Genomic DNA, 12,043 nt, shown 5'->3' with positions numbered 1-12,043 from the left:
TCCAATAGCTAACCTGTGTTTTGCAAACACTATCTCCAAACTCTTTCATTCCAATAGCATAAAGAAACCATGTTTATAGTGGCCTCACTCAGAGTCAGTTAGGCTCAAAGCAGTACAGTAGAGTCCCAGTGATTCATGACTTCCAATCTCTTTCCACTTTTCCAGAGATCAGCTTTGCTCAGCCTGCTGTGACAAGTCTACTGTAATGAAAACCTATTTAGAGAATTGTAATTGACACCTAAAATTAAAATAAACTAAAACTGAAAACATATTTTAAAAATTAAAAAATTGGTAAGATTCAAGCTGGGCATAGTGTCATGTACCTGTAGTACCAACTACTTGGGAGGCTGAGGCACTTGAGCCCATGAGCCTGGACAACATGTCAGACCCTGTCTCAGAATTTTTTTTTCTTTTGGTAAGATTCAAGATTTTTGTATTTATATTTTCATAATTTTAGTTATGGAATAAGCACATCATTAATAATGGACTAGGAAAGGGGGTACATTATTTGGAGAAAAATTATTCTTCACAGTACTGTTTATCAAAGGGTCATCCCTGAATTGCTTTTCTTGGAATTGACTATGATGCTTGCTGCTGTGGTTTGGATATGGGTTAATATTTCCCCCAGTGGTGCATGTGCTGGAAAGTTGGTCCCTAGGTATGGCCTACTGGGAGGTAATCATGTCATTGGGGCATCACCCTCCGATGACATTAGTGTAGCTCTTAAGAGAGCAAGTCCACCCATTGACTTGGTCTGCTGCAAACAGCTGGTCCCTTTCTGAAGCCTTCACCATGTTATGATTCAGTCAATGGGGTCCTTTCCAGAGGTAATAGATGGGGCTGCCCATCTTTCAGCTTCCAAAACTGTGAGCTAAATAAACCTCTTTATTTAAATAATTACTCAGCTTCAGGTATTTTCTTATAGCACAGAAATCAGCCTAAGATACTTGATAAAATAAACCATAATGTCTGGACTTCTCCCCATACTACTGAATAAGAATCTCTATAGGGTGGGCCTGGTAATTTTCAATTAACAGTAGACACACAGTTTTCTATTTCACACTAAAATTTAAAAACACTGTCTTAGAAATCAGTTAAAATTTGTATGTAAATGTAGTGGTAGCTGGCATTGGTACAGGTGAAAGTTTGTATGTTCATGTTTTTTTTTTAAATGGAAATACTTTTGAATCATTGAACTATATAAGAATTTCTTTACTGTATTTGAAATTTTGTAATTCCTCTTAATTATTTCAAGTCATCAAAAATATATGACGTGCATATATATGTGTATATATATGCACACATGCACGTATATATTTAAAAAAAAAAAGATTCCTGATTTCAGCATGGTGGCACATGCCTGTAATCCCAGCTACTTCACAGTCTGAGGCAGGAGGATCTCAAAACCCAGGGACTGGGGATATATCTCAGTGGTTCAATCCCCAGTACCATTTGGGGGCAGGGAGAAGAAGAAGGAAAGAAAGGAAGGAAGGAAAAGAAAAAAGGCGAAGAAAGAAAGGGAAAAAAGGATTCCTCAAGTTTCTTATGCTGTGCTACCATAAATCTTTGTCAGGAACTTGAATAGTTGTGATTGGGACCACATAATGAAGTTTGGTGGTGAATGAGGGGAAAACAGATCTGAGAACCCCATTTTCACAGGACTGAAGGTTGGATGAGATGCTTACCTCACTTCCTTATGCTTATGATCAAGGGGAAGGCCAAAGGTCAGGAGCAGGCAATGCTTCACATGAGAGAAGAGCAGACAGATTTTCTTCAGTAGTACAGTGCAGACCAGAAATATGGTGGTGTTTAAAATATGGAGAATGATAGTGGAGACCGGTTGGGAAAATTTGAGATTTAACATGGTAGATAATAAGAACCCACTGAAGTATTTTTTTTTAATTTTTTATTGTGGGTTGTTCAAAACATTACAAATTTCTTGACGTATCATATTCCACACTTTGATTCAAGTGGGTTATGAACTCCCACCTTCACCCCATACACAGATTGCAGAATCACATCAGTTACACATCCATTGATTTACATATTGCCATACTAGTGTCTGTTGTGCTCCGCTGCCTTTCCCATCCTCCACCCTCCCCCCTCCCCACCTCTCCCCTCCCCTCCCCTCCTCTCTCTCTACCCCCTCCACTGTATAACCCTGAGGGTCTCCTTCCATTACCATGCAATTACCCTTCTCTCTCCCTTTCCCTCCCACCTCTCATCCCTGTTAAATGTTAATCTTCTTCTCCTGCTCTTCGTCCCTACTCTGATCTTAGTTACTCTCCTTATATCAAAGAAGACATTTGGCATTTGTTTTTTAGGGATTGGCTAGCTTCACTTAGCATAATCTGCTCTAATGCCATCCATTTCCCTGTAAATTCTATGATTTTGTCATTTTTTAATGCAGAGTAATACTCCATTGTGTATAAATGCCACATTTTTTTTTATCCATTCGTCTATTGAAGGGCATCTAGGTTGGTTCCACAGTCTTGCTATTGTGAACTGTGCTGCTATGAACATCGATGTAGCAGTGTCCCTGTAGCATGCTCTTTTTAGGTCTTTAGGGAATAGACCAAGAAGGGGAATAGCTGGGTCAAATGGTGGCTCCATTCCCAGCTTTCCAAGAAATCTCCATACTGCTTTCCAAATTGGCTGCACCAATCTGCAGTCCCACCAGCAATGTACAAGTGTACCCTTTTCCCCACATCCTCGCCAGCACTTGTTGTTGTTTGACTTCATAATGGCTGCCAATCTTACTGGAGTGAGATGGTATCTTAGGGTGGTTTTGATTTGCATTTCTCTGACAGCTAGAGATGTTGAGCATTTTTTCATGTACTTGTTGATTGACTGTATGTCCTCCTCTGAGAAGTGTCTGTTCAGGTCCTTGGCCCATTTGTTGATTGGGTTGTTTGTTCTCTTATTGTCTAATTTTTTGAGTTCTTTGTATACTCTGGATATTAGGGCTCTATCTGAAGTGTGAGGAGTAAAGATTTGTTCCCAGGGTGTAGGCTCCCTATTTACCTCTCTTATTGTTTCTTTTGCTGAGAAAAAACTTTTTAGTTTGAGTAAGTCCCATTTGTTGATTCTAGTTATTAACTTTTGTGCTATGGGTGTCCTATTGAGGAATTTGGAGCCCGACCCCACCGACTGTAGATCGTAGCCAACTTTTTCTTCTATCAGACAGCTCGTCTCTGATTTGATATCAAGCTCCTTGATCCATTTTGAATTCACTTTTGTGCATGGCGAGAGAAAGGGATTCAGTTTCATTTTGTTGCATATGGATTTCCAGTTTTCCCAGCACCATTTGTTGAAGATGCTATCCTTCCTCCATTGCATGCTTTTAGCCCCTTTATCAAATATAAGATAGTTGTAGTTTTGTGGATTGGTTTCTGTGTCCTCTATTCTGTACCATTGGTCCACCGCCTGTTTTGGTACCAGTACCATGCTGTTTTTGTTACTATTGCTCTGTAGTATAGTTTGAAGTCTGGTATCGCTATACCGCCTGATTCACACTTCCTGCTTAGCATTGTTTTTGCTATTCTGGGTCTTTTATTTTTCCATATGAATTTCATGATTGCTTTCTCTATTTCTACAAGAAATGCTGTTGGGATTTTGATTGGCATTGCATTAAACCTATAGAGAACTTTTGGTAATATCGCCATTTTGATGATGTTAGTTCTGCCTCTCCATGAACAGGGTATATTTTTCCATCTTCTAAGATCTTCTTCTATTTCTCTCTTTAGGGTTCTGTAGTTTTCATTGTATAAGTCTTTCACCTCTTTTGTTAGGTTGATTCCCAAGTATTTTATTTTTTTTGAAGATATTGTGAATGGAGTGGTTGTCCTCATTTCCATTTCAGAGGATTTGTCGCTGATATACAGGAATGCCTTTGATTTATGCGTGTTGATTTTATATCCTGCCACTTTGCTGAATTCATTTATTAGCTCTAATAGTTTCTTTGTAGAGCCTTTTGGGTCTGCTAGATATAGAATCATATCATCTGCAAATAGTGATAATTTAAGTTCTTCTTTTCCTATTTTTATGCCTTTAATTTCTTTCATCTGTCTAATTGCTCTGGCCAGTGTTTCGAGAACTATGTTGAACAGAAGTGGTGAGAGAGGACATCCCTGTCTTGTTCCAGATTTTAGAGGGAATGCCTTCAGTTTTTCTCCATTCAGAATGATGCTAGCCTGAGGCTTAGCATAGATTGCTTTTACAATATTGAGGTATGTTCCTGTTATCCCTAGTTTTTCTAGAGTTTTGAACATAAAGGGATGCTGTACTTTGTCGAATGCTTTTTCCGCATCTATCGAGATGATCATATGGTTCTTATTTTTGAGTCTATTGATGTGGTGAATAACATTTATTGATTTCCGTATATTGAACCAGCCTTGCATCCCAGGGATGAATCCTACTTGATCATGGTGCACAATTTTTTTGATATGTTTTTGTATCCGATTCGCCAGAATTTTATTGAGGATTTTTGCATCTAGGTTCATTAGAGATATTGGTCTGTAGTTTTCTTTCTTTGAAGTGTCTTTGTCTGGTTTAGGTATCAGGGTGATGTTGGCCTCATAGAATGAATTTGGAAGTTCTCCCTCCTTTTCTATTTCCTGAAGTAGCTTGAAAAGTATTGGTATTAGTTCTTCTTTAAAGGTTTTGTAAAATTCTGCTGTATACCCATCCGGTCCTGGGCTTTTCTTAGTTGGTAGTCTTTTTATGGTTTCTTCTATTTCCTCAATTGATATTGGTCTGTTTAGGTTTTCTATATCCTCCTGACTCAATCTGGGCAGATCATATGACTTAAGAAATTTATCTATGCCTTCACTATCTTCTAATTTATTGGAGTATAAGGATTCAAAATAGTTTTTGATTATCTTCTGTATTTCTGAAGTGTCTGTTGTGATATTGCCTTTTTCATCCCGTATGCTAGTAATTTGAGTTCTCTCTCTTCTTCTCTTCGCTAGCATCGCTAAGGGTCTGTCGATTTTGTTTATTTTTTCAAAGAACCAACTTTCAGTTTTGTCAATTTTTTCAATTGTTTCTTTTGTTTCGATTTCATTAATTTCATCTCTGATTTTAATTATTTCTTGCCTTCTACTTCTTTTGCTGTTGCTTTGCTCTTCTTTTTCAAGGATTTTGAGATGAAGTATGAGATCATTTATTTGTTGGTTTTTTCTTTTTTTAAGGAATGAACTCCAAGCAATGAATTTTCCTCTTAGAACTGCTTTCAATGTGTCCCATAGATTCCGATATGCTGTGTCTGTGTTTTCATTTATCTCTAAGAATTTTTTAATTTCCTCCTTGATATCTTCTATAACCCATTGATCATTCAGTAACCTATTGTTCATTCTCCAAGTGATGTATGCTTTTTCCTTCCTTCTTTTATCGTTGATTTTCAGTTTCATTCCATTATGATCAGATAAGATGCATGGTATTATCTCTACTCCTTTATATTGTCTAAGAGTTGCCCTGTGACATAATATATGATCTATTTTTGAGAAGGATCCATGTGCTGCTGAGAAAAAAGTGTAACTGCTTGATGTTGGGTGGTATACTCTATATATGTCAATTAGGTCTAGGTTATTAATAGTGTTATTGAGTTCTATAGTTTCCTTATTCAACTTTTGTTTGGAAGATCTGTCCAGTGGTGAGAGAGGTGTGTTGAAGTCTCCCATGATTATGGTATGGTGGTCTATTAGACTCTTCCACTGAAGTATTGATGTAAGACATCAGACAGGTTTTGGGAAAAGAACTGGATAGGTAAGTTTAAACCTGGGGGGTAAATTGGGAAAGGGAAGATAAATGTCTTTCAAAAATTACATTTAAAATTAATTAACAATATAATTCAGATTTTTTTGAGAACTGAACAAAATAAAGGATTTGATTGATTTCAGAATACCACTGCTCTTGCTTTTTCTATGTGATCCACTTTTATTTAATTATGCTTGTCAACTAAAAATATAGAATATCTGGATTTGTTTCTGGTTTTAAATATTTCAACTTTGACTACATGAAAAAGCCAAGAAAAATTTTAATATAAAAGTTCCTTTTAAAGTAGATAATTTTGCTATACAAAATCCCAAATAATAAAAAAAAAAAAACCATAAATGGGGGCTAGGGTTGTGGTTCAGTTTAGTAGGTAGAGTGCTTGCCTAGCATGTGCGAGGCACTGGGTTCGATCCTCAGCACTCCATAAAAATAAGGAAAAAAAATAAAGTTATTGTGTCCACTTGCAACTAAAAGAAGCATTTAAAAAATAAATAGCACAAATTTTTTTTTACTTAAGATGCAGAAATAATACATGAATTGATGTTAAAAAATATTTTCCCCCATTGGGTATAATTGGTAAATGTCTAATTATTTTATTAAAATAGCCCACGATCCACTGATGAGTTTTTGTTCCATTTTTGGAAAGTAAGAACAGATCATGGGAAGAGCACTCTTTCTTAATTTACAAACCAAGCTATGAGTGTGACCTTGTCAGAGCCTAATCTTTCTGTGTATAGCTTAAATAAGGTAATTTGAGTCAAACTGATTGGTTCAATGAGGCTCTGACTCTTCATTTCACCTATGTGTAAGTGTGTGTTTGACCAACATTTTTCTTTCTTGCTTGCTTGCTTTTTTTTTTTTTTTTTTAATGGTTTTGTCAGAGCCCGTGTTCTCCAGTGCTGCCATACTTGAGATCATGACTTGTTATCATGTCCAGGGTTACCTGACGCATTGAAAGAACCTGCCTGGCCTCTGGAGGCATTTGAGTCTGTGACTCCTGGAATAAGATCTATCCCACCGCTAAAAATGGTCATAAATAGGCACTTGCTGAATCCACCAGGGGTCAGCACACAAAAGCATTATCACCCCAATATGGCTGTGAGTTGAACCAAAAAAAAAATATTAAGAAAGCTTAAAAGAGCCAAATACTTTCTGAAATTTGCATATGCACATAGCTTAAAAAAAAATCCCCTTTCAGGCAAATTTCCTTTACACTGCTTTAGTCCTTCCCTTTGAGGATCAGGAACTTGGCAGTCAATTCTGATTTCTACCCAATGTGACTTCATCAGTTAACCTTTTAATTCATCCCCCTCACCTGAAACCCACAGCAAAGACTGGCCATTAAAAAAAGGTCAACTGTTAAAGTAGAGTCTGGTTCAAAAAGAAAGTAAATTATTTCATGGACCACAAATTGATCGAAAATGCAATGTTACAAATCGAGCCCCAAACAAAGACCCTCACTAAAGCAAGGGTGAAAGAATATACTTTGCTGGAATGAAAACAGAGCCTAAAGGGAGGCAAAAAGGGGAAGCACAGAAAGTGATAGAGTGTAAAACTAATGTTTATAAACTGTTGGCTGTAAAAAGAAATCTCCATTTCTGGTTTGCTTCAAGAGCAAAACAAGCTCTAGATAACAATAAACGATGGAGGACACGTGAATGCCCAGTAAAAGTGTGTTAACGGCCCTGTTGTTGTCATTGAGGACAAAAATAAAATTATAGAGCATTCTAGGTATTTAGAAAAGCATTTGATCTGTATATGAAATAACTAAAGGTGAAACAGTTGAAAAATACAAACCCTATTAAATAGCTTCTAAAACAAAAAGGGTCGAGATAGAAAGTCAATAGACTATAGGAAAGGGAGAGAAAAAGCAGCAAAGATAAATGAAGGTAAGTGGAAGGTCAAAACCAAGAGGAAGAAGTTATTTTCAATTAACAAGGAATTCAAATTTTTAAAATAGAATAAATTGAACTTTGAAAAAAAGGAGAGACTGTATGATCAAAATTTAAAGAATAAAAATCTTGACATAATGTTCTAGTGCATTCAGCTTAGTATAACAAAGTACTGGAAGCTTATGAACAATGCATATCTATTTTTTATGGTTTTCAAGGATGCAAAGTCCAAGGCAAGACACCAGAAGATTGTGTGAGGACCACTTGCTGATTTCTAGATAAAGTCTTCTGGCTGGGTCCTCACGGGACTAAGGCATATTTTGGGGACCTCATTTTTAAGGACAGAAATTATACCTTCATGACCTGATCACCTTCCAAAGGGCCCCACCTCCTAATACCATCACAGCACTGATGAATTTACAGCTTGTGAATTTGGGGAGACACAGTCTTCTTACAGAAGATACATAAAAAATGAAACCATCAAGATAAATTGAAGCTAAAGGGTTAGAAGAATTCTACCTTGCAAATAATTATTAAATAATAATCCTAAAAAGCTAGAATAGTAACATCTATTTCAGACAAAATAAAATTTTACAATTTATAGAAAAAACATTAAATCAGTAAAGAAAGAACTTAATGGTAAGAACATTTATCACAAATGAACTTCTATGTACCAAAAAATAGCCTTAAAATCTAGAAGACAAAAATTATGTAGGGAAAATAGATAATCCTATAATCATCTGGGGAGACACTCAACGAGATACTGATTTTTTAAAAAAAGTATATAAAGATAAGAAATAAAATTAACAGATGATGTCAATTATTTTAAAAAAACCTCAGGCTGGGATTGTGGCTCAGTGGTAGAGTGCTTGCCTAGCACATTTGAGGCCATGGGTTCGATCCTCAGCACCACATAAAATAAACAAAATTAAACTATTGTGTACAACTAAAAACTAAATATAAAAAAAAAAACTTAAAAATTGATGGAACTCTGAAAAGCTGTGTTTGGTGGCCTATGCTTGTCATCCCAACTTCTCAGGCAGGGTGATCACAAATTTAAGGTCAACCTGGGCAACTTTATGAGAGCCTGTCTAAATAAAAAAAAGAACTGTGTAAAGAAAAAGAAAAAATCTGAAAAATCAAAGGCCAAAAAACCGAATATAACAAACACCATATTCATTCTCTGGCCACATTGAAATGAGATACGAATTCAATAATCAACAATGAAAAAAAAATAGCAAAGCACATTAAGTACTAATCAAATAACATTCATACACCTTTGGAAATTCTAAAATGGACTCCTGAATAATTTATGGATTGATTTTAACAGATATCACAATAGGAATTACAGCATATTTAAGAACAGAATGATAATAAATGTATTATATATCAAAGTTTGTAGGGCACAGCAAAAACATTGCTTAGAAATGCCTTTTATAGGCTTAAATGTGTTTTTTGAAGAAGGAATATTGAAAAATAGTAAATAAAGCATTCAACTCAAGAAGTTACCAAAAGAATAAGACTTAAAAAAAAAAAAAGCAGAAGAAAGTAATTTAAAAAAAGAATAGGAGGGGTTTGGGGCTAAGATATGAAAATAATAAGAGAATAGAGACATTCACACATGAAAAATATTTGGAACAACAGCAACAAAAAAGAGAATAACTGTAGAATAACTGTAGATTTGATGGGGTTTTGTTTTGTTTTATTTTCTTTGTAATACAGGGATTGAACCCAGGGCCTTGGGCATGCTAGGCAAGGACTGAATCACTGAACCCCCAGCCCTCTTTATTTTTTATTTTGGGACAGGCTGTCACTAAGTTACTTGCCTCATCTCCCCAGTACCCAATTCACTGGGATTATGACTAGGAGCCACAACACCTGATTATGAAGTAGGGATTTTTAAAACCACCTGTAAACATTTTAAACTTTGATAAAATGTATTTATTTTTTCATAAAAAATGAACTTCAAAACTGATCCAAAACTTCAAAGAAATTCTAATAAAATCAATAACCATAATTCTTGTATTTTCTGTTCATGGTTTCTTACTATCTTCACTGTGTGATCAACTTTATTTTAATTGGTGCAGCCAATATGGAAAGCAGTATGAAGATTTCTTGGAAAATTGGGAATGGACCCACCATTTGACCCAGCTATTCCTCTCCTTGGTCTATACCCAAAGGACTTAAAAACAGCATACTACAGGGACACAGCCACAGCAATGTTTTTAGCAGCACAATTCACAATAGCTAAACTGTGGAACCAATCTAGATGCTTTTCAATAGATGAATGGATTAAAAAATGTGGCATATAAACACGATGAAATATTACTCAGCAATAAAAAAGAATAAAATCATGGCATTTGCAGGTAAATGGATGGAATTAGAGAAGATAATGCCAAGTAAAGTTAGCCAATCCCCAAAAAACAAATACTGAATGATATAAGGAGGCTGATTCATAGTGGGGTAGGGAGGGGGAACGTGGGAGGAATAGACAAACTCTAGATAGGGCAGAGGGGTGGGAAGGGAAGGGAGGGGGCATGGAATTAGAAATGATGGTGGAATGTGATGGACATTATTATCCAAAGTACACGTATGAAGACACGAATTGGTGTGAATATACTTTTATATATGAAAAAATGTGCTCTATATGTGTAATAAGAATTGTAATGCTTTCACTGTCATATATAATAAAAAATTAATTAAATTAAAAAAAATCAATAACCATGACAGAAATTCAAGTATTAATCAGTATAGTCTGGCATATTCCTTAGCCCTTCAAAAGAGATATCAGGTCAGATGATTTTACAGAGAGGGTCTTATAAAACTTTCAAGAGCAGTTATCTTATTTGAAAGCATTTTGGAGTATAAAAGAAAGGGGAGGATGCCCAGCCAAGTTTATAAGGCTAATACAATGTTGGGACCAAGACAGGACAATATGAAAAGAAAAAGTCATAGACGAATTACATGTATGATCTAGGTGAAAACTCCAGTTGAAATACTAGCCCACAGCATCATATGTCTTCAAGAGGCCCACATGGCTGCCTTAGTATCTTTTTCACCTGTCCTCAGGGGTCAGATGCTGCTGTTTTCTCTTAGTCACACTGGTTATTCCTGATTCAGTGGAGGGTTGCCTATACGAGTAGGAGGAAAAGACCATCTGCGTTACCTTGGAGGCTGGCTCCAACTACTGTAACATTCTCCCTCTTGGAAATGAAAAATCTGCACAGTTTATTAGCTTCTTTAAAAAATGCTACTGGAAACTGGATGTGGTGGCACATGCCTGTATCCCAGAGACTTGGGGATCTAAGGCAGGAGGATCATAAGTTCAAAGCCAGCAACTTAGTGAAGCTGAAGGAATTTAGCAAGATCCTGTCTCAAAAAAAAAAAGGCTGGGGAAGTGACTCATTGGTAAGCACCCCTAGGTTCAACCCTTGGTATCCCCCCACAAAAACACACACACACACACACACACACAAAGAAATACTGTAAATTGTTTAATTTTAAAAAATAAATAAAACTTTTAAATTTAAACTTTTTAATTTAAAAAAATAAAATTTTTAAAGTTTTAAGATAATTAGATTCACATATGAATAAAATACTATATATAAAATACATACATGTGCATTATATATAATTTAAGTAATAATAACAGTCATTCCATTTACCCTTTACCCAGTTTCTTGCAGTGGTACCATCTTGCAAAGCTATACTGCAATATCAGGTAGGATATTGACTTTGATACAGTTAAGGAGTGCGAGCATTCTAACACCATAGGGGGCCCTCATGGAACTTCCTTAATGTTTTCTAAATCCCAAGATTAATCTGTATCTGTTTGACCATGGAACCCTTGGAATCACCTAACATCTACTGATTCCTAGGCTGCACTTTGGAAAAGGTTGCTTTCTGTCTTTAGTCCAAGAGAGTAATTAAGAACCCAGTGTACATAGCACCTTAGAGATCAGACAACCCTTTGTAAATGCATATTTGTCTTGAACTTTACAAGCATTCGATCTGTAATGGAACATCTGATTGGTTTCTCAAGGGCCAGCAGTGAAAGCCCTAGTGATCTGGTGCCCTTTCTTCTTGTGTGAGTGGCTCCTCCCTGAGAACGGCAGAGCCTCCCCAACTTGTCACAGGCTCCCAGGCGGCTGGGATAAGCCTTCTCAGGGGCTTCTGAACTACATGAAAGGTACAGCCAGAAAGAAATGCATAATTCTGACTTGGGTTCATCCTTTTGACATCTCCCTTTCCACCTCCCACCTCTTTCGTCTTCTTCAAAATACATGGGCTCTTGAAAGACAAGTGGGGTGGTCCTTACCTCACCACATGATGTCACTCTAAGAAAATTTATAACCCTGAGGAGCCTAGCTGTGCCT

The sequence above is a fragment of the Marmota monax genome, unplaced genomic scaffold (assembly GCF_021218885.2).
Source record: "Marmota monax isolate L192 unplaced genomic scaffold, Marmota_monax_Labrador192_F-V1.1 WCK01_AAM20220418_F8-fsc00041, whole genome shotgun sequence".
Lineage (NCBI taxonomy): Eukaryota > Metazoa > Chordata > Mammalia > Rodentia > Sciuridae > Marmota > Marmota monax.
The sequence above is the reverse complement of the archived record's forward strand: the minus strand, read 5'-3'. Positions refer to the sequence as shown.